A 23,907-nucleotide genomic window follows, 5' to 3' on the forward strand; every position below is an offset into this window, starting at 1 on the left:
AAATCGAAGCACAGGCACCGCTTAAATTCATAAAACTATTACGATTTTGTTGAGTTTGTTATAACAGTTCAAGGCGTCATCCAATCTATGTGACATACACTTTGTCACAAGAAATATGTAGCAGGTAGGGATTGCTCAGTGAAACCTCCACTGAGCATGAAGACGCCTGATGCGTAGTAAACACTACTTAAGAAGTAAATCGCTATCAAGAGTCAACCTAATAAGATTGACGAAATTGTAGGCTCCATATTGATTCCAACTTCAAATTTGTGCAAAAATTGTTTTATTCAAAGTTTGTTGGCAGAGGCCCATACCGATGCATTTCAGGCTTTTAGTCCTTCTTCAGGGTGGGCTCTAAAACACATTAACAGAAAATGAGGTTATAGTCCCCTCTATTCTCCAAATTCGCAATGTTATGTTACATCAATCAATTGAAATCAACATTTTGTTTAGGCCATCAACTGAACATACCTCAAAAAGTCATATGCACTGTTCCAATACAGTATGTCAGCTCTCCTGTAGAAACAATGGGCCCGATTCATAGAATAAAATAGTGCAGAAAAATGGGTGCAAGGGTGCAAAACGCACGCAAGCGCCCTTTTGTTGATTCATGGAACACATAGCGCGTGGATTACCGGAGACTTGCGCTGATTCTGCGCGTGTCCAACACGTCACTGCGACACCACGAACGCCTTGCGCGAGACCCCCAGGGAAGGCACAGACGTCTAGCACAGTCACCTAAAAAGGGGGCGGAACGCATGGAATGGGGAACAAGCGTAAATATGGGCATTACCTGGGAAGTACCACAGTAAAATACTTGCAACGCCCACACGCGCGCTAACAACACATATTCATGGAATTGAACAGGGATCTCCTGCGCATGGAAACGTGCAAATCCGGCAACACGTCTGCCAAGCAAAAGCAGGCGTAAGCGGCACTGCATCAAAAACGAAGCATAAAAAGGTGTGCAAAAAAACAACGTGCCATACAGCTACGATGAATGTCCAATTTTTCGCAGACGTCATCGCGGGATACCGCAGGAGGAGGATAGCCAGGGCACGCTTTTGTTTACCCACGACCAGCCTTTTTGGGATGCCTGATGACCAGGTCTATGGCAGGTATAGGTTTCCACCCCATATCATATTAGACATGGTCACTGAGTGGGAAGATGACCTCACATCACCCACCCTGTGCTCCCAAGCACTGAGCCCCTTGGAAAAGGTGCTCAATGTACTGCATTTTGCCCACTTAGTCATTTCAGCCGATAACTGCCATTTTCGGGGGCATTTCACAGGCCACGCAGTCACGCTGCCTACACCAGGTGTTGGCAATCATGACTGCATGCCCCTCAGTCCGCAGGCACATATAGATGCCCAGAACACCTGCAGAATGTCAGGCCGTGGGCCAGGACTTTTACGGTGTGGTGCACTTCCCTAAAGTGCTTGGTGCCATTGATTGCTCCCATGTGGCCCTGCGTCCACCTAGTGCCACAGAGCACATCTATCGCAGTCGCAAGCACTGGCATTCCATCAACATGCAGGTTGTATGTGATGCCAAGGCAATCATCACCTCTGTATATGCCAACTATCCAGGTCCACCCATGATAGTTTCATATTCAGAATATCACCCCTACAGCGGGCCCTGGAAGCTGGGAGGCATGGCAACACATGGCTCATTGATGAGTACAAATGGCCCTGCAAATGCATGCATGTCTCACACAGACAAAACCACACCACTGACAACCTATTTCACCTCTACATGGGACAGTGCCTACCCTCTGAGCACCTACATGATGACGCCAATACGGAACCCCACCACACCACCCCAGGTAAGATACAACGCAGCACATATTACAACTAGGGGCATAGAGGAGCGCACATTTGGAGTGCTAAAGTCACGCTTCCGCTCCCTAGACCACTCTGGTGGTGTGCTACTATATACACCAAGTAGTGTGCAGGATCATTGTGGCAGCCTGTGTCCTGCACAATGTTGCAACATGAGGTGGCGTACCGGTGGACATGGTGGTGCCCCCACATCCCCAACAAAATGCACGGCGGCTGCACATGGGAGGGGAAAGGGAATGTGGCGAGGCTGCCCATACCCAGCTTGTGGCACAATTTTTCACCTAAAATCCAACTTTGCGGAGTGCACAAAGGCCTGGCACATTACAGGTGACAATCGATGATGGCAAAGGGACAATCATCTGTCCCAACCTTAACACCCTGAGAATGTGTCCTCTGAAGTGCTACATTGTGTGGATCCCTTAGTACTAAAAGTATCTCAATCTGGGGTGCACAAAAGGAACACATGGAAGATGGAGTATTCCAGAAACGGCATGACAAAGTACACATCTAAATGCTGGTATGTTACCTAAACCCTCCCACACTTCATGTCACCTGCTTGACACACCATGCCATGCAATGTCTAAACAGAGAAATAAATGGCCAACACATAACACTACTGTCACAAAGCATGCAACGATCAACCTAAAAAGTCCAGAAATAACTCGCACATCAATATAATCATGTACACAGGAACATCAATTGGCCAGTACAACAAACCAGAAACACAGGACCCAAGAGTTACTCTGTCTGTCCGTGACCATACCCAAATGCACATGTGCCTCAATGTGTCGTGACTTGCACATGCCACCCTTCCAAATTGCACCATTCTAAATGTGTGTGGCGCTGCTAACCATTGGGGGCCGGGGAAGGGCATATATCATGAAGGCTAACAACAATGGAGACAGTCAAGGCAATACATGAAGATTGAACATGAACAAAGGATGCATCTCAATGTACGAACATAAAATGATGGCAACCATGCACTGGACAAACAATCATGAATCCCACTAAGGGTGTATACACAGGTCGGATTTGAGACTGCCCGCAGATAGAATGGAAGCCCAATGCCACTGCAATTTGCTTTCACACGCTGCACTCCTAGCAAGCCTATGGAAAGGGGAAGCAGGAGTGGCATATGTGTCTGGACCCAAGGCACAAATACCAACACGAGACAAGCCTCTATGGGACCAGCTGGATCCTATAGTGGATGCCCTCGGCTGCCACACAAAGCAGCACACTGTCCCATAAATGCACAATAGACAAATAACGAATTATAAAAATTAAAACATTCCCATAGGGAGATCGGGGGTGGGGGTGACCACCCAGGAGGGAGGAGGTGCAGGGTGCTGGTCAACACCCACATGTGTGGATGTTAAAAAAACAAAAAAAAAAACCTCCATGGGTTAATGGGCCACACGGCTATGATGGAGTGGGAGACCCGTCGCTGCTGTCGCCACCCTCTGGTGCTACATCAGAATGTGGTAGTGGAAAGGGAGGATAACCACGCATAGCCCTGGACTGGTCCTCCATGGCGCAGTGGCCATGCGGGAGTGAGATGCTTGCATCTGCAACATGATGGCCCGGAGGTCTCCATGCAACACCTCACGGAATGCACGCAGTTCCTCCGTTATGGTACGAGTCATCAGTTGCATCTGCTGTTTAGACCGTCTACTGCTGGCTGCCTCGAGTGCAGCCAGTGTAGTCCTGAGGGACCTATACTCTGACCTCGGGACTTCCCTGTTGGCCTGACCCTCTGCAGCCAAGGATGCACGCAGAGCCCTCAGTTCTGCCCGTCGACTCCTGTTGCTGGCAACCATGTTCAGCCTGTGTGAGCGGCATGTGAACCACAATCCCTCCCTTGATCTGCTGCCCCAGGACCAGAAGCCAATACTGTGGAGCGTGACCCTGCAACCGTAACAACCACAGACGGACATCCCAACACTGACTGACCCTGTGAGGGGTCTTCCCCCCCCCCACACCTCCTTCCAGACGTTTGGGATGCAACAGCACCCACAGTTGATGCACTCACCTGCGGCACCACAGAGGTATCCATATCTGATTCACCACCAGAGAGAACCTAAGGCTTCCTCCGATGCGGACTCCGACTGAGTCTGGGCCAGGATGGCCTGTAGCACCAGTGGAACTTCATGGACTATCACACCACGTCCTCCACTGGTGGTTGGTCGTGGATCAGTATCCTATTCCTCCTTCACATCCAGTGCCTCATCACCTGCACGTGGACAGCAAGAAAATGAAGAGCCAAGTAAATACCATAGACGTCGTCATGTAACACATCAACCTGCCATGTCACAAACTCCCACACCCACGCAGTGTCAATGCAAGTGAAGGCTAGCATGAAAGTAGCCATGGACCTGCGTGGAAGGGCTAAATACAACCTGTAGTGCATGGTGCATGGCACCTGCTACACACGAGCACCTGACTGGTATAGTTCATCCACCAACATCACAGATGCAAAAACACAAATGCCACCTACCATAGCCATGCCTGATCCATAATACTGCATTAGATGTGACTTGCTGACTACTGTCCCAGAGCCATGTACAATGGATGTGACGTGACATGACATGTAAATCACAATCTCAATAGACACAGGTATCGCACAGTGCAACGATGCAAGGGTGGTGGAATGGAGTGAAGCCAGACACACCCATCCCATGAGGCCATCTCACATTGACATCACGCCAAGGAATAGGCATGGTGAAGTTGAGACCTGGGGTTGGAAGTGGAAGTGGGAGTGGGCAGTGCAGTACATGGGAATGGCATACCAAATAAATACAACTACGTTATCAACAAAAATGCGATGTGCTGGTGTAAGTGTATGTGCAGACATCGGCTGTCAATAGCTGCTAGAGGGTTGTAGGTATACAGTCAACAGCCATTGAGTGTGGAGTATGGCAGGGAGGCAGTTAATGGGTACAACTGGTGGCTCAGAGGCCCATGTCAGAGATCATAGTGTGGGCAGGTGACTAGTGCATTCTCTGTCATCCAGGACTCCAGCAGGGGAGAGGAGGTAGAGAAAGCAGAACACATGAGAGCCCCCAGACCCAGAGAAGGTTCACCTCCAGTGCCATTGAGGCAGGGAGGCTGTAGCAGAGGGAGGCCCCAGCCGAAGATAGACACTAACCACCAACTAATTTCTCTGAGAAGTAACTAACCCTGAGGGAGTCGGAAAGGGATGATAAAATACCATGAGAAGGAAGCAAATTGGGAAGATGGAGTTGAAGCAACTGCGGCACCAGGACCCATAAGGCCATGTGGACAATGCAGAGCGATTGACAATGAACAGTCGTAGCTACTGGTAGCCAGTGCCATCATCACAGTCCTAGGGAGACGCACCTGGCACCAAGACAGAAGGACACTCGCCACTGTCCAGGTCAGGATGAGTTGCAGAGGGAAGAGAGTAGAGGCACATAAACTGGGTATAGGCTGTTGCAGTACCCCACCAGAAGTATGACCAGATCCCTCGAGACACTGAGCTACTGGGGGAGTTAGAGGAAAGGAGGAATCCCCTTGAGGAGGTGATGCTGGCAGGGTGACCCGTCAGATGTGCAGAGAGAAGGCCAGTGTGGAGTGCAAGATTGTCGCAGGCTATCCGCCATCATAGGTTGGAGCAGGAAGAGGGCCAAGAGAGACTGGACAGAGTGACATGGAAGGAGTGAGGAGGTGTGGTGATGGGGTTCCTCACGGTGTGCAGCACTTTGTGCGTATGCAGTCTGCAGGTCAACCAGCACGTGTCGGTCCACCATGACATGGTTCACCCATTGCAGTCATGCAAATGCAGCCAGAACTGCCAGACTACAACACACTTCATTCAAGCAACAGACACATGACTGGACACACATGCATCACCACTTACCAGACATTCCCTCGTAGATTGGCAGGTCTCCCACGTCTTGGATCTGCTCCACATCAATCATAGCACCTATGATCTCCTCCTGTGGAGTGAGTTCTTCTTCCTTTTCTGGTAACCCACCTCCAGTCACCAGAGTATAGGCGTAGTTGGCACCCATCTTAACTTTGGCTTTGCGCCGCAGGTCGTACCAACGCTTCATTGTGTCAGTAGCTGAGCGCCTCTCATGGCCCAAGGCGTTAATAAGGTCAACGACACACTGCCAGTGGGCTATACGCTGGGCAGGCGTAAGTGTGCTCCCTGCTGGTACAAGCATGTCGTGTTGGTGTACCTGCACGTAGTCCACGAGAACCAGTAGCTCCTCATCACTAAAGCTCCTCTTCCTCGATGAGCAGGTCTCCTGTGCCGTGCCTTGGGACTGAGCCGGTTTGCCTACTGCACGCTTTGCCTCCTTACGAAGCTATGCGCACCCCGAGTGGCTGGGACTACTTGGGTCAATGGGGGCTGGAGCACTGGTGGCCTGGGCTGTGGCATCACACACGGATGGTTTGACTGTAGGTGCCCTTGCAGGTAGCTGTACCTGGGTGCCGGTGCCATGACGCTGCGCAGCATTTCCCTTCCCCCTCGATGCACAGATAGCATCTGCCCCTGCATCTCTGTGGACCGGGCGGGGAGCGCCACAGGCATAGCTAAGTGACCCGGAGGCTGGGTGGTGGTTGCTACAGCTGCCCCTGCAGCTACCTGACCCTGCGGGGTGCGTACAGCAGGTAACGCTGCTGCATCTGGACCCTGGGTGCCGGTGCCATGACGCTGCAGGGCATGACCCCCCTCCCCCTCGATGCACGGATAGCATCTGCCCCTGCATCTCCATGGACCAGGGCGGAGAGCACCACAGGCATGGCTGAGTGACCTGGAGGCCCCTGCAGCTTCCTGACCCTGTTGGGTGGGGGCATGGCTCTCTGCCACCTCGGGCGCATCCGCCAACTCGCCACAGTTGCCTCCCTTCCCACTAATTGCCCTCCCAGTCATGGCACAGATGGATTGGTGCAATGGGAGGTGCAGCTATCGATTGTCCTGGGCAATTCGAGTGAGGGGGCAGTGTATGTGATGTCAAATGTACCAGTGTGCCCCAGCAAGGCTCAATGTAACCCCTAGGGAAAAAATAAACAGGCCGCGAAATGCACAGGCCCCCCAAATATGAAAAAACGTGTACGCAAACCCTCTGCAGCCCACGTGTAAATAAAAAAACCTAACTCCGTACACTGTGGCACCCAGTAACACAAAAAATATGTACGCGAAGGATACAGTGATGTTAAATAAGGGGTTATGCAACACACAGGGGCACCCACAGATTGCAAAATGCATACGCAACTCACTGTCTGCCTCCACGCACACGCGTGTGTACTTTTGAGGCAATCACCCACCAAAAGAAGAGGCTTGCACGCAGTGAAGAGATCGCATGGAAACGAAGTCCACAAGTCTGTCTGCTATAACTCAGCAAGCGTATGATGCTCTCCTACGCACTACTTTATCCCGATCCTGATTGCCACGTCCAACGTTCAGCGCGTGTCACGTAAGTTACGCGCTTAGGGCCTTTCCTCTGAATCCACGCTAACGCGTTGCTTCTGCACGTGCGGAGTCGCTCTGTTTCCAGCTGGCCATGCAAGTAACACGGAAGACCCACGCTCCTGCCTACCCACCAATTTTCCTGCCCCCAAGTGCCACGAGCTGCCTCATACAAGTCATCTGCTTCTGCCTGCCCACTCTGTTTGCCTGCTGCCAATGTGCCCTGCAAATTTGGTGCCTGCTGTACAGCCATTGCCAGTGCTCCTGTCACTGTGACCACATCTGCTGATCCCAAAGACTCCCTACTCCCATACCACCGCTCCACAGCCCAGCCCCAGGACCACCTTGCCCACCCACACATGCCTTGCCATGTCTGGCCCTACACCATCTGAGACAAGTGGCAACCCCCCAGCAGCGATGCAGAGGGCTGTCGGCTTCTCAGCCAGGGAGGTTGGCATCCTGGTGTAGAAAGTTCTGGGGCATTCTGATGCGATGGTCCATGGAAGAGGGCAAGTCGGCAAGGAAGGATGGAGTAAGATCTTGTCATGATGCCCGCTCCCGGGGAGCCGGTTCAAGCCTGGCGTCCCCGAAAGCAGACATCCAGTCCCCAAGGAAGGACCCAGCAACCCCATATAGGGGCCCTTTGGACAGTGTCCTGGCGCCTATGGCGCCAGGCTCATAAAAGACATCAGTCCTGGTGCCATAGGCGCCAGGCTCATTATGGGAATGCTTGGGTGCACTTACCTGATGCAGACCATGCTGCAGGATCCCGGCCTCCTTGAGGCCTGAAAGGAACTACTTTACCTGTGGGACTAATTTACCATCCGGGCGTGGTCGGGGAAGGATACATACCTGGAACTTCTTCCAAGGCTATTTAAACCCCACCCGAACAGCCACACGTGCTTCGCGTTGTTCTGCATCTAGCAGCCGGACGCTCACCGTGTCTGCTCCTGCATCCTGACTTCTGCCACGCCTGCCAGCATCCTGGATCACCTGCAAAGGAAGAGAAGAAGAGAACAGAAGAAGGAAAAGTCCTTACCTGCTAAACCCGCATCCCGGAGACATCTCGCCGACAATCCTGAAAAGGAACACTTTAATTTAAAAGCTCATCGCGTCGATCGCTGCAGCGCCGCATTCCACTCACCTTTACAGGGCGCCTCCATGTTCAGCAGCGATCATCCTGATTCGCAGTCACGCCCCAGCGCCTAGGGAGAAAAACACCAGAACAAAAGGTGAGAGAGAGAAGGGAATAAGGAAAGCTAAATCTCCATGTTAAGACTTACCTGTTGATTCATTCCCTCTTCATTTTGGGTCCGCGCCGCATCCTGGCATTTCCGGACCCCGCCCCTAAGGGGAAAAAGAGACATCAGCGTTAATGAGCGAATGAAAAGACATTACCAAAAAACGCTCATTAAAGACTTACCTGATTTCTACAAGGATTTCACCGCTCTTCTCGGTTCGGTGCCTGTTCCCCGGCATTCCGTACCCCGGCCCCTATGGGGAAAAAGACACTAGCATTAGTACATTAATGCATGGACACAAGGGTAACCTCTTATCAAAAAACTTACCTGGAAGCCAAGCAAGTTTGGTTCTCGCCAATCCGAAAATCCAGTGAAGTAACTGGATACCAACGCGCCCCTGCATCAGAAGCAGGATGGAGAGCTCGTCCTTCCAGACCCTAAGGTGAGACGCTATGAGAAATCACAGAAGGGTTTCAAGGAGGGTGAGAGGGGAAAGTGGGAGGCCGATTGCATTACGCCGCAGACAGTTAATCCCCTATTTTCGCCTACAGAAGGATACTTCTGCGAGCCAGACAAGCCAGATTTGGGGGCCCGGTCCAGTCCGTCTTCCGAACCCTGCGCATCACCTTAGAAGAGGTCACAGCCGCGCGAACCAGGCCAGCGCCTCCGTGGGAGTCAGGTGAGCGTAACAGAACGCAAAGCCTTCCTACAAATTCCCACCCAGGCGCTATGGAAAGTTCTGAGACTGATCAGTTGCCCAATTACTGGGGGAATTACGGGCTGAAGTACATGCCGCTCGTCAAGAGACTAATGCCCTCAGGAGGGAATTAATAATATCAAAGGAAAGAACTGATGACCTGGCCAGACAGCTTTTGCAAGGTCAAGCTGGGCAAACTCCTCTACCCGGTTCCGGAGGGAACCCCGCTCCTGTGGTTTCCAGTAACTCTGTGCAGATTAATCTACCTGGAAACATGCCGCTGGCCCCACCCAAACGCTTTGCTGGGGACCCCAAACGATTCAACGTATTCATGAATCAGTGTCGTTTGCACTTCCTATGCAGACCTGGGGCCTTCCCTAATGATCAGACCAAGGTAGCCTTTGTATTGTCATATCTCAGCGGCTGCGCTGCCGATTGGTCAGTTCCATTGGTTACTCAAGATGACCCGATTCTCCGTGATTTTCAAAAGTTTCAAGCAAGCATGGAAAGGTTATTTGCTCGACACTCTCGGGCAGGCTCTGGATGACGAACTTCTATCCCTGCGACAGGGCAATCAGGACCTCCTATCCTATATTGCAACCTTTAATAGACTAATTGTGGAAACTGGATGGCCAGAGGATAAAAGAGTCACGTTGTTTTATCGAGGCCTTCACGGAGAACTTAAAGATGTCTTGGCCCAAGTTGTAAATCCGCCCAAGAATGCACAGAGTATATAGACTTAGTGGTCCAATTGGATCACAGACTTCAAAACAGAAAAGCAGATCGGTCCAGGTTTGAGACCCGGGTGTTGGTCAAGACCCATGCTAATCCCAAGGGAGTTGATGTATCTGAGCCTATGCAAATTGGAGGGGTTAAAGGACCCTTAACTCAAAAGGAACGTGAAAGGAGGCAGCAGTTAAAATTATGTCTTTATTGTGGGAATTCTGGACACTTTATACGAGATTGCCCGGCAAAACCGCCCCGAAAGGCAGTAGGAGCCGCTGATAAAAACCATGAAGACTCTGTTTCGGGAAACGACTCTGCCCGACAAGTGTAGGGGTCCGCTTGCCGAGCTTGAAAACTAACTCTCAGACCTCGCATTTCATTGTGCCAATGGTTCTCGTAGATCCAGAACAGCCTAAGCGGTTGCATGCAATAAAGGCATACATCGATAGTGGGGCTATTGGAAACTATGTGGATCGTGAATTGGTCTCTAGGATTAACCTCCCTCTCCGTCCTAAAACCAGCAAAGATGTCATCACCACAGTCGATGGAACTGAAATTGCCTCTGGACCGGTAACACATTCCACTACTGAGGTGACTCTTATTGGTCCCGACGGCCATCGGGAGGGTGTTGTGTTTGATGTAATCAAGGCTCCACAGTTTCAGGTTATTCTTGGAATCCCTTGGTTAGAGACACATAATCTTCGAATTGATTGGCGAGCTAAGAGAATAACCTTCCCAGATTGTACACAAACCTGCTACCCAGAAAACCTGAAGATTAATCTAGCATCTGTAACCTCTGCCTCCATGCAAATACCTCCGGAATACCAAGACTTTCAGGACGTCTTCAAAAGGAACAGGCCAACACGTTACCTCCTCACAGATCGTACGATTGCCAAATCGATCTGGTGCCCGGTGCACAGCCCCCTTGTAGCAGGATTTATGCCCTTACCGAACCTGAGAATCTGCATTTGAGACAATATTTGGAACAATACCTAGCTAATGGTTTTATTCGCCCGTCAAAGTCCCCGGCATCCTCGGCTTTGTTCTTCATGCCCAAAAAAGAAGGCGACCTTAGAACTTGTATCGATTACCGCGCATTGAACCAGATAACGGTTAAAAACCGTTATCCTCTGCCTCTGATCCCTGAACTCCTTGACCAGGTGAAGGACGCTTGCATATACACCAAGTTAGATCTCCGAGGGGCTTATAATCTGGTACGAGTTAAAGAAGGCGATGAATGGAAAACTGCCTTCCGTACTAAATACGGATTATTCGAGTACCAGGTGATGCCTTTCGGATTGTGTAACGCGCCGGCTGCCTTCCAATACTTCATGAATGATGTCCTTTGGGAACTCATCGATGTTTGTGTTGTCGTATATATCGATGACATTCTGGTGTACTCCTCTTCGGAATCTGATCACAGAAAACACGTCAGGGCAGTACTTGAAAAACTGCGCCAACACAAACTATTTGCTAAATTGGAGAAATGTGTTTTCCATATCACAGAAGTCGAGTTTCTAGGTTTCATCCTGACACCCAAAGGAGTCCGAATGGACTCAAGAAAAGTGGATGCCATCCTCTAATGGCCATCACCTAGCTCTGTAAAAGGGGTTCAAAGCATGCTCGGCTTTGCCAATTTCTATCGCAGGTTTATCCCGGAATTTTCACGCGTGGTACAACCCATTACTGCACTCTTGAGGAAAAATAAACGTTTTGAATGGTCTGAAGAAGCCGAGCAGGCCTTTCAGGATTTAAAAGCTAAGTTTACCTCTGCACCTATATTGAAACACCCGCGTCCATATCTCCCTTATGTCGTCGAGACTGACGCATCCAGCCTAGCCATGGGAGCTGTCCTGTCCCAAAGAGATCCCGAAACCAACCAACTGCATCCCGTAGCATTTTGGTCCAGAAAATTCTCGGCACCCGAGATTAATTATGCAATCACGGACAAAGAACTGTTAGCCATTAAGTCCGCTTTTAAAGCCTGGCGGCATTATCTGCTTGGCACTCGACATACCATCACAGTGATCACTGATCACCGGAATTTACAGTATTTGAAAACCGCCAAGGCTCAGTCATCACGGCAGCTCCGATGGGCTTTGTTTTTCGCTGAATTTGATTTCGTGATTACCTATCGACCTGGCTGCAAGAATGGCAAAGCAGACGCCTTATCCCGAATTGGAATGGGAGAATCTGATACAAACTCAGAACCAGTACCAATAATTCCCGAACAGAGGATTCTAGGCATGACTTCGTTACAGACGCTTGAAGACATTCAAGCCAGAGTGAAACAACTCCTGGACCCTACAACCTTACAGGAATGGATACAAAAGGGATCAGACTTTACCATAGATAATGGTTTACCTTATTTCCAAGGACGCTTATTCCTGCCGCATAAGGAATTACATGAACTAGTTATTTCCGGTTATCATGATAAATTAATAGAGGGACACCCCGGTATTGCCAAGACAGAGGAAAAGGTGAAACGACAATTTTGGTGGCCCTCTTGGCGAAAAGATGTTAAATCTTTTGTGATGTCCTGTGGTGTTTGCGCCCAAAATAAAAGTCAAAAGAAAAGACCAGCCGGTCTCCTTCAACCTCTAGACATACCACCAGAACCCTGGCACACCCTATCAATGGATTTTATTACGGACCTGCCTCCTTGTTCAGGGTACAATACTATTCTGGTAATTGTGGATTTGTTTTCCAAAATGGCCCACTTTATTCCTTTGAAAGGTTTACCTTCAGCTTCTGTCCTAGCCAAAGAATTCCTCGAAAATATTGTTCGGCTACATGGATTCCCATCTATACTAATCTCTGACCGGGGAAGCCAATTCATTTCCCACTTCTGGCGCAAATGTTGTGAAATAGTTCAGATCGACGTAAGATTATCGACCAGTCACCACCCTCAGACCAATGGTCAGACCGAGAGGACAAATCAGACCCTTGAACAGTACTTACGGTGTATGTTACAGCAATCTGAAAGCAACTGGAAAGACATTCTTTGGATAGCCGAATACGCATATAATAATTCGGTACACTCTGGAACTGGCCACAGTCCTTTTTATACTTTGTTTGGGCATCACCCTCGAACCTCAAACCTTGACTCACCTCAGAACCTCGGAATGCCTGCAGTAGAACATCTGCATTCTACAATTACCCAAGCCTTCAAAGAGGCAACTACGCATTTACAACAAGCCAAGAGAAAATACAAGGAGAATGCTGATCTACATCGGAGTGAAGCACCTCCGTATCAGATTGGGGATCAAGTGTGGTTAGCTACCAGACATTTACCACTCAAAGGGCCTCGAACTTTTAACCCAAAATATCTGGGACCTTATTCTATTACGGCAATAATTAACCCAGTGGCTGTTATACTTGATTTACCAGCTAGTATGCAAATTCACCCTGTTTTTCATGTGTCACTTCTGAAACCAGTGGTACCCGGAACCCGACTACTCAAACCTCCAGAACCTATTCTAATAGATGGGGAGCCCGAATTCGAAAAGTGAAGAACATTTTAGACTCAAAAATGTTTAGGTCAAAACTGTTCAACCTAATTGATTGGAAGGGGTACGGACCTCAGGAGAGGTCGTGGGAACCCAGCGACCATGTGCATGCACCTCGTTTAGTCGGGAAATTCCACCGACTCTTCCCAGATTAACCACAACCCCTGGAGGGAAACAACCTTTGGAGGGGAATTAATGCTGTCATGATGCCCGCTCCCGGGGAGCCGGTTCAAGCCCGGCGTCCCCGAAAGCGGACATCCAGTCCCCAAGGAAGGACCCAGCAACCCCATATAAGGGGCCCTTTGGACAGTGTCCTGGCGCCGTAGGCGCCAGGCTCATTATGGGAATGCTTGGGTGCACTTACCTGATGCAGACCATGCTGCAGGATCCTGGCCTCCTTGAGGCCTGAAAGTAACTACTTTACCTGTGGAACTAATTTACCATCCGGGCGTGGTCGGGGAAGGATACATACCTGGAACTTCTTCCAAGGCTATTTAAACCCCACCCGAACAGCCACACGTGCTTCGCGTTGTTCTGCATCTAGCAGCTGGACGCTCACCGTGTCTGCTCCTGCATCCTGACTTCTGCCACGCCTGCCAGCATCCTGGATCACCTGCAAAGGAAGAGAAGGAGAACAGAAGAAGGAAAAGTCCTTACCTGCTAAATCCGCATCCCGGAGACATCTTGCCGACAATCCTGAAAAGGAAGACTTTAATTTAAAAGTTCATCGCGTCGATCGCTGCAGCGCCGCATTCCACTCACCTTTACAGGGCGCCTCCTTGTTCAGCAGCGATCATCCGGATTCGCAGTCACGCCCCAGCGCCTAGGGAGAAAAACACCAGAACAAAAGGTGAGAGAGAAGGGAATAAGGAAAGCTAAATCTCCATGTTCAGACTTACCTGTTGTTTCATTCCCTCTTCATTTCGGGTCCGCGCCGCATCCTGGCATTTCCGGACCCCGGCCCCTAAGGGGAAAAAGAGACATCAGCGTTAATGAGGGAATTAAAAGACATTACCAAAAAACGCTCATTAAAGACTTACCTGATTTCTACAAGGATTTCACCGCTCATCTCGGGTCGGTGCCTGTTCCCCGGCATTCCGTACCCCGGCCCCTATGGAGAAAAAGACACTAGCATTAGTACATTAATGCATGGACACAACAGGAACCTCTTATCAAAAAACTTACCTGGAAGCCAAGCAAGTTTGGTTCTTACCAATCCGAAAATCCAGTGAAGTAACTGGATACCAACGCGCCCCTGCATCAGAAGCAGGATGGAGAGCTCGTCCTTCCAGACCCTAAGGTGAGACGCTACGAGAAATCACAGAAGGGTTTCAAGGAGGGTGAGAGGGGAAAGTGGGAGGCCGATTGCATTACCCCGCAGACAGTTAATCCCCTATTTTCGCCTACAGAAGGATACTTCTGCGAGCCAGACAAGCCAGATTTGGGGGCCCGGTCCAGTCCGTCTTCCGAACCATGCGCATCACCTTAGAAGAGGTCACAGCAGCGCGAACCAGGCCAGCGCCTCCGTGGGAGTCAGGTGAGCGTAACAGATCTGGGCGGACGCGTAGGGGGTGGCACCTGCGACAACACATGTCCACAAGCCCTAGGAGGACTTCAAGGCCAGGACCCACAACAAGGGGCCGGTTGACCGAGTATCGGGTCCTGGAGAGGTTCTAACCAGCGCTGTACGCCCAGGTCATGGATCTGGATCTCCGTCTGGAGTCGACTGGTAAGTGTCCATGTGGTCTCGTCCACCATGGTGCATGTGCATGATGATGTATGGTTGGAGTGTGCACCTTGGCCTCATGTCCGGCATGCCTCTTGCACAGATGTCTGTGTACATGTCCAAGACAGTTCTGCATGCAAGTCCACTCAAACATGTGTGACGGCAATGTCGTTTGGTTTGGAATGCATGATGTGCGCAAGCATGTAGCAACCGGCACATGTTTGCATACATGTGACTGTACAGGGGAATGTGATTGGCGTAACACATGTGGTTTTGGCAACATTACAGCCATGCATGGTGTACATGTGCCAGGGAAGTGAGTGTGTGAATGACCAACACCATAGATTTATGGCATATGAGCTTTTCAATGTGTGCTAGACTCATGTGGCCTAGTTGTGCTCCAGTGCACTCTGACGTGAGGTCACCATGGCCTGATGCATGACTGTCGGGTGATGTGCGTGAATGAGATGTGCATGTCCCAAGATGCATGTGAGGTTGAGCCCCTATTTTGATGTGCTAGCAGTGCCTTGTACATGGATGTGAATGTCTGTTGCACATGACATACATGATTGTGTGTTGATTGCACTGACCTGTGTGTTGTGGAGGGTGATGATGGTTGTGATGTTTAACAGTGCCACTCATGTACATTTGCTTTATGTCAAACGGACATCTGTTCAGTACCCTGATGCTCATGTTCCATGTCACCCTAGCCACAGCGACGATGGAGGAAGAGGGCAGCGATGGCGCTGTGAAGCAGGGATGCCTCCACCAGGCACAGAGGCAAGGCCCAGTCGTCCTCCCCGGTTCTGTCATCTTCCGGGAGCGCGGAGGTTGGTGCTGCGTCTTAGACAACAGCCGAGCTGCTGATGGTACGTCCAAGAGGGTGAAGGTGGTGGAGGACTCCTCAGCAGTCGGAGGGACAGATAAGCCCACATAGGGGTAAGGCACTGCAGGAGACAGTTGGGAGGCATCCAGGTTGGCGGAGAAGATGGAGGAGGGGGCCACATCAGTCCAGTCCATGGGGCCCAGCGCGGGTGATGACATAGGTGTGACTGGTGCACACCAGACTCCGGAGCCGGAGGAGGCGCAGGTCACCGTGGAGGTGCCTGTGCTGATTCCTGGCCCTGGGACTCCAACTGCATCAGTATGCACCTCCGGGCATGCCCCAGGCCGGACCCATCCGCAAGTAGCAGATGTTTCCAATCAAACGGAAACACCAATACCTGCGGATGTCGCCATTCGGGACAGGGTGGAACCTGTGCTAGCCGGTCTCTACAGACGTACAGTCATCATCTGTGATGAGGTGCAGGCTTCCACTCGGGGGCTTGCACGTCATCACGATGTCTGGCATCTGTTGAACTGGTTAGCACACTTCCTGGTCTCGCAATGGGTCCATGGTCTGACCACTTGTGACCCCCTCCTCGTCAGCCTCCTCTGTGCGCCAGTCGTTCTCCCTGCCATCTTCTGGCCCAGATACCACCAGGGTGTATCTGTCCCATGCCCGGCGGCCAGTCTGGTGGAGATCACATCCCTGCCAGAGTTGGGAGTCGAGGTGGTGTCAGCAGATGTGGTCACCACAGCAACACGGCAATGGAGGAAGAGCCAGCTCCAAGCAGCAGGGCACGTGCACAATGGCACCGGGGGCTGTCATCATCCCGGAGGCTGTCATTTGGGCGCAGGCACCGGGCATTTTGGCAGCAGCAGTCTCGGCATAGGGGGCACAGGGCTTGGGGCTTTCAACACCAGAGGGGCAGGTATTGGCCATCAGGCAGGAGGGAAACGTGGACCTTTCAACAAGGATGTCTTCCGTGTTGGGGTGATTTGGCCAGCAGAGCAGAGCGGCAATGGGCACAGGGGGCACGACTCCCCATCGCCAGGGTGGAGAATACCCTGCATCGAGCGGAGAGGCGGGCCGAGTTCCTCGAGTTTTGCAGGGAATTTGAGAGGAGCACGTTGGAGTCCCTGCAAGCCCTCGAGGGGAGAACACAGGCCCACCTAGGGGAAATCGACGCAGAGTTTGATGATGCCCTGGCTAAGACTTTGAGGGGAAATGGTGAGTCAAAGGACTAGCCAGCTGCCATTGTACATAGTTCTTTAGGTGTACGTTTCCTTTAGTTTTTTCTTCTTTGGAGTTTTTCTACTTTCCTCCGCCTTTTTTTATATAGTTCTTTGTTTTTATTCCTCGTCATTTTTGGACATGGTTTGGGATAATGGACCCTTGTTTTTGTACATAGTTCTCTTTTCTTGATGCCTCAGAAAATCCATGAATACGCGTGCCGCGCAATTGATGGTTTGCGCCATGGATGGCGCATGTGTGGTGCACGCTCCTTCTCGGCACACAGCCCTTTCGCTACTTCATGCGCTGGATTCAATGAATTGGGGCCAATGTTTGGTACCTGCACAAATCTTTCTGTATGGTTGTTTCTGTGTGTAACTCAAACACTGCAAACAAAATGAATTGTTTCATTTGTGGCGGTCATCGAACTGTGCAAGTGGTGTTTGCCCCGTCCAACGAAGAGAACAATTTGGTTTTGGTTGAAAATGACTGGGCGGAGCAGTGTGTACGAGCGTAGTTCTGGGTATTGTTGGTTTGGGTTGCAATGTAGCTATTATAATTGAGGTATAAATAGGCATGGACTTTGCGGTGGCTGCTTGGAAAGCCCTAGTTTTGTGTGGCTGATTTGAACGACAGTATGTATACTTGGAAGGAGACTGGGCGGATTAAAAGCATTGTGCTAATGATAAGTCACGCAGAAGAGTTGTATTTTTATGTGATGTAATGACGATGTTCGGCTATAGCCAACGTTTTGTAAAATCCAACATAACATTTTTATTTGTGTTTTAAAAAAAAAAAACAAAGTATAATAAAGCAAGAATGGAAGGACAAACATTTAGGCTGAAAGCCACTAAAGTTCAGAATAACTTGCCCCCCACTATAAGACAACTCACTAAAATACTGTTTTGCACACTAAGTAGCTTGGTCCTTTCGACTTAATATAGTAGCTTAATGTTGTTGGATCTCATTGTAGCAATCCGTCTTTTATTGCGCCACGAAACCTTTGTGGTGTAAGATTGCGCTTTAGAAAAACGTATCAACATAGATACATACAGACCTGCATACAAATAGAAACCTAAAACTGTTGCGCCCATGGTGACATTTTCTTTAGGAGCAAGTGGCTTGCATTTCTTAACTATGCAAATATCATATTCATTTATAAAGTAGGTGGAATGCTGTTAGCCTGCTGAAAAGTGGTCTGTATATAAAGAAAGTAAACCTTTTGTAGGCTTATGAATATTTAGCCCATCTATTTAAAACACCCAGTATCCAAAAGTGGTGCCTTATCTCTACTTCGGTATGAATTTCTATCAGTGCATCTGCATTCATTGCTATTTTCCTCATTTCTCAAAGAACAATCAATACTCACATTTTTTCAAGAAAAACAATTTACATAGCAATTATTATTTTTTATTTAGGGGATACTGGAATATAGAAAAAGGGTATGTGTGGTAAAGAAGAAAAAAAAGGGGAGGTGAGCTTTGTCCCCACTTCTAAATAAAATGCATAATGGTTTGAGAGCACTGATGAAATGTCATGGGATCTTGCATGCCTAATAAAAGTATTGTGCTTTCCAAATTAACTGGTGGTCATTTTCTAGATATGAAATAGTGAATTTTGAACGAGCGGCCAACACTTTTGATTTCATGATGTTTTTTTTCCAACTTGTTTGTAGAATCTTCATTAACGATCCAGGACACATGCTGTATGTGTTTGTGAGGTAAGGCATCTTCTTGTTAAAGTTTACCTTATGCCTGCTCCCAGTCTGTCTGTTACTGAATTTACATCTTAAATTTAAAACGCAAACATTGATAAAACATGTAGAAGAAACATAGTATCATTGCCGCTATTAATGTCAAATATTTTGATGACTGAATAATTCCCTTTGTTTTTTGTGTAAGTATATTGAACTCATCTGCACATTATTACCAGTTTGTGCAGTGCCTAATTAGTCCATCATTGCTAGTCTGCATTATGCTTTAATGTACATGATTATACAGATCACCACTTGATCATGCTAAATTGGCACATCATGGCAAGTTTCAGTCCAGTTTGTACATTCCCAGTTTTCAATATCCCACTGCATTCCCTGTTTGTAGATTCCCAGTAAATGTTCAGACTGCACCATCCTATTGAACCAGTTTAAAAATCCAAGTTTATTTCCAGTTTTTACAATCGGAGCATATGCTTAGTTTACAAAGGGCCATTTTGTGCAATACCAATGTACTTCCAGAATGGCACTCTGGTTCATATTGGGATCGTCAACGAGGGAGAATACTAGTTTGTACAAACACAGTATATTCCCACTCTGCACAGTCCCATTCTATTCATCATGCCGTTAAATAATTCCAACCTGCTACCAGTTTGTAAAATCCTAGTATTTTCCAGTTTACGCAAAGCCCAATATGCTCCAGGAGAGGCAAATGAAGTATAGTTTGAAAATAATCATAGAAATTAAATAAATAGTCCAAGTTTGACAATTCCAGTGCACAATCACATAACATTGTTTAATTTACCTTCAAGTATTTAACCAGCTTGACAATTCCGGTCTACCCCCTCCGCTCCATTGGTCACATTTCTAGTATAGTTGCAGCAGGGCTGAAAATGTGCACTCGCCACCAGCCATTGGCTAGTCATTGACTTTTGGTGAGCTAAGAACTGTTAGTATTTAAAGGAGTGCGGGGGGGGGGCTCTTTTCTGATGTAACATTTTTGACAGGTGGGAACACCCCCTGGTTGTCCTTATCCCTGGCCCCCTTTGATATGTGATTTGATTTACATTTTTGATATCAAAACGTTTCGATATCAAATTTGATATCTCTTTGATATATACTGATATATAAAGTGTTTTGTGTACTTGGATACGGTTTGTATGTTATTTTTAATATCGCAATACATTTTTTGATAGCAAATTTTTTTGTATTTCAAAATGTTTTAATATCAATTTTATCTGAGATTTTTATCGCAATTAATTAGTTTGATATCAAAACATGTTGATCACATTTTTTATATCAAAATAGCATCGGATATCGCAATTATTTTTTATATCAAAATGTCTCTATCAAAATAATACATTTTATATAATGTTAATATAAAACTTGATTGAAAGGACCGGCTTAAGACCACAATGGTGACAATGGGGAGGGTCGGACTACCTGTATATATACTGCTCTGCGATGGGCTGGAAAACACTGCGCTTTTTGAGCTTTTCAGGGACTATTCAGGAAAGTTATTATGAACAGCTACAGTCACGATGAGGGAAAAACACTGCCAGGAAGACCCAGTGGTCTACCCCATATTGTTTTATGGATAATGATGATCTGCAGATTGTTCAGGATCTGTTGGCAGATCATGAGAGCAGGGAGCACTGCGATGACATTGCTAAACTCGCTGTTGACATCAAGCCGGCTCTTACTGTTACGGCTATGCGGGATGCTGTTGGAGATTGTATTCCAAACATTAAGGAACATGTGCTCGTAACAAATTGCTAATCTGGGAATGGCGAGCTGGAATGGCGATGACCTGATCATGGAGCAACCAGCCACGGTGGAGGCAGGTTCTGGAGACGGTGGATATGAATCTGTTTGCGCAGGCGGACGCGGGAATTATGCCGGAGCCGGGTCACACCCTATTGCCGTGGCAGATAAAATGGGGAGGGGGCAAGCACCCCGGGTATTGGACGACCTGCTATCCGGTAGGTATATTCTAAAGCGGGTGTGTGTATTTTATAAGGCATAAGAAGTAGCCATAGTTAAAACTATACATATTTGTTTTGTTTACAGCCTTTAACCGATAAAGTGGACGGCGGTGATATCAATATTAATTGTATTTGCTGTTCAAGCCAAATTGAAAATGCATTGGATTCTGAAAATATTTTGTGTAAGACCTGTGTTTCACTAATGGAAATCCATAGCGTTAAAGGTGAAACACTGGGACCTGGATCGCTATTATGGCCATTAATGGTATTACGGCCATTGTTGTGAAAACATGTTTAAAACCACACTTTAAGATTTATTCTAAACCTTCCAGCCATCACCTCTTTGTTTTTGCTTTGTCACCCCGAGTGGGACGGGTATGCCCAGACGGGGGTCCCGTGCCTGCTGGGCCTAGAGACCCAAGCTACTCCTCACTGATGAGCCCCAACAAGGGCGAAACATGTTTGAGGATGCTTGTGGTCTCGTGCAGAAGGGATGTGACCTAGCAGTTCGGGCTGGACTGCCCCTTTTGGGGTGGGGCCAAGCCTGATTTGCATATGGTCTTTCCCCTTCTGTAATGGCTTGGCAGGCGAAGAACGGTGGTCTGGAGGGTTGCCCAGAGCAATGCCAGTGGTTAAGATTCATTCTAAACCTTCCAGCCATCACCTCTTTGTTTTTGCTAAAACCACACTTTCACAGATGGTGCTCGGGGCACAAAATTGATGATCCTCGACAGGATGCTCACAAGTGTTTGGAAAAAGCCTACGCAGATAATTCGATACATAAAATATGTCACATGCTGAGCTCTAAATGCATTGTAGAAATTATGTGGTTGACGCAGTCGTTAACACATCAAAGGGTCGGCATAGGGTCTGAGCGATGCGTATCTAAAACACTGTGAGCTATACAAAGGGCAAATAACCTCCTTTTGAAAATGAAGCAATTTAGACGGGGGTGTCTGCTGTGTGTTAGGAGCATTATTGAGAAAACAGTTTAAGTGGGGGGACAAAGTATATAAAAAACAGTATGGTAGAGCAATCTGCATGGAGCCCCATAAACTGACCTTTGAGGACTGAGCCTATGGATGTTTTCATATATATATACATACACTTATTTAAGGAAATAAAAAACAAACACCTGCTGAAAAGTGATCAATTTAATGTGAAACCAGCATTTGGATGTGTACAGCGATTATTGCTGGATCTACTTAAAGCGCATCTGGCTACTATATGTCCAAGGCTGATGTGTTACTGGAAGCACCAAAGGTGATATATAGAAGGAAATGTAACGATTTTTTATGCGTCGCAAACGTATCCGTCAACATCAATCACCCACTAACGGATAACTACTGGCAAAAGCATCACAAAGGAGGCCAAGCTGATATAAGCTCGCTGGTGGAACACACGTTGCGAGTAAATATAGCTAACCTGCAACAGAGCTTTCGATGCGTCAAAGGACAATGGCTGTTTGACAGAACTTTATGAATTTTTGTCCACTGTCTCTCGCAGTGAAAGACAGGCGGTTTGAGATAATTGATGATATATCGAAATTTGTATCGGAGAGGATTGTTGTACAACATTTAATAACCCATGTTATTTGATATGCAGAAAACCTGAATAAAATTGTCATTCTAAATGCAAATAAAAAGCAGTTTTATAAAACATGACTATGTCTTTATGTTGAATGGTTACTGGGGTCAAGCACACGCTACATAAATTGGGTAGAAATATACAACAAGATAAAAGGCTTCCAAGAGTTTACAACAATGTCTAGGAAAATAAAAGTCAACATTTGAAAACGGAATGCTATAGTGTGTATAAAAACAGACCCATTAAAAGTTGATGCATAATAAAGTCAGACCATTTTATTTGTAAAAATATTTTATTTATAAACAAGATATACGTAACACAGAAAGGAAAAATACAAGTGTAAAAATAATTTAAGGAAAATAAAAATAAACATGAAGATAGATTCCCGGCATGCCACTCACTTGTGATTTGTAAAAATATTTAATTTATAAAAAGATATACTTAATACAGAAAGGAAAAAGGCAGGTGTATGAACAATATAAGGCAAATAAAAAATCAACATGCAGATTGAAATACCCAAAAGCCCAGACATTGTGAATTATTGTGCAATAGCGAGGGCGTGTTAGCGGTTATTATCAAAATATTTAATAGCCATAGGGATGTGCCAACCCATCTGCCCCCAGGGTTCTTTTATCAAACACAACACTGAGAGTCTTTTGTAGCATGATGGTGCTAATTTCCCACTGTTTATCGCGCACTATGCCCGGATTTGTAACCATGATAGACTGTGGGTCGTTACACGCAGCGCCATGTATAAAAGACTGCACCAGATCTTTTAAACTGTCAACATTTATTTGGGCTGTGTTAACATTTAACGTTATATCTTGTACTTTCATGATGACGGTTCATAGAGATGTGTGATTGGTGTATGTTTTGGGCTCTGCAGATATGAACTCCACAATATATTTGTCAGGAGCTAGCTCGGAAGTTAGATCCCTAGATAATTTGGCGGCTGACAAAAATGCTACTAGTGTCGTGATACAGAATCCGTTCTTGTAACTGCTCCATTACAGCAAACAGTCTTAAGCGGGCGTGAATGCTGCTATGAATATGTTGTTGTAGTCAGAAGTTGTTGGATATTATGTGGCGAAGCGCCAACACATACAGGCAGTTTCATCATCTGTGAACACGCAGCTGCTCACGTCGTAAGAATTATCAAATAAATGAGTGTGAAGCAAGTCAGGGTCTGTAATGATGGTTGTATTGGACAAATGAACTCTTTGCGCAAATTAACCCCAAAATGAATTGAGGCATAATTTTGCCAACAGCCGCCAAGCGGGGTTGTCCTCAATGCACTCCATATGTAAGTGTATGCCCTGGTGTTTATAATAATCATCGATGTATGCCTGTTTAGCTGCATCGTCCACATACTCGGCCGGAAAACCAGA

General features: G+C 47.7%; 1 long non-coding RNA gene across 1 annotated transcript in view; it reads left to right on the top strand.

Annotated features, from left to right (window-relative positions):
* The window catches only part of LOC138566837 (uncharacterized), a 300,267-nt gene that overhangs the window by 250,197 nt on the left and 26,163 nt on the right, over positions 1–23,907 (top strand). Inside the window, exon 3 of the long non-coding RNA XR_011302037.1 lies at positions 18,912–18,956. This is a non-coding gene — a long non-coding RNA (uncharacterized lncRNA). The remainder of the gene's footprint in view (positions 1–18,911; positions 18,957–23,907) is intronic.

The sequence above is a fragment of the Ambystoma mexicanum genome, chromosome 2p, assembly GCF_040938575.1.
Source record: "Ambystoma mexicanum isolate Mex_15411 chromosome 2p, UKY_AmexF1_1, whole genome shotgun sequence".
Taxonomy (NCBI): domain Eukaryota; kingdom Metazoa; phylum Chordata; class Amphibia; order Caudata; family Ambystomatidae; genus Ambystoma; species Ambystoma mexicanum.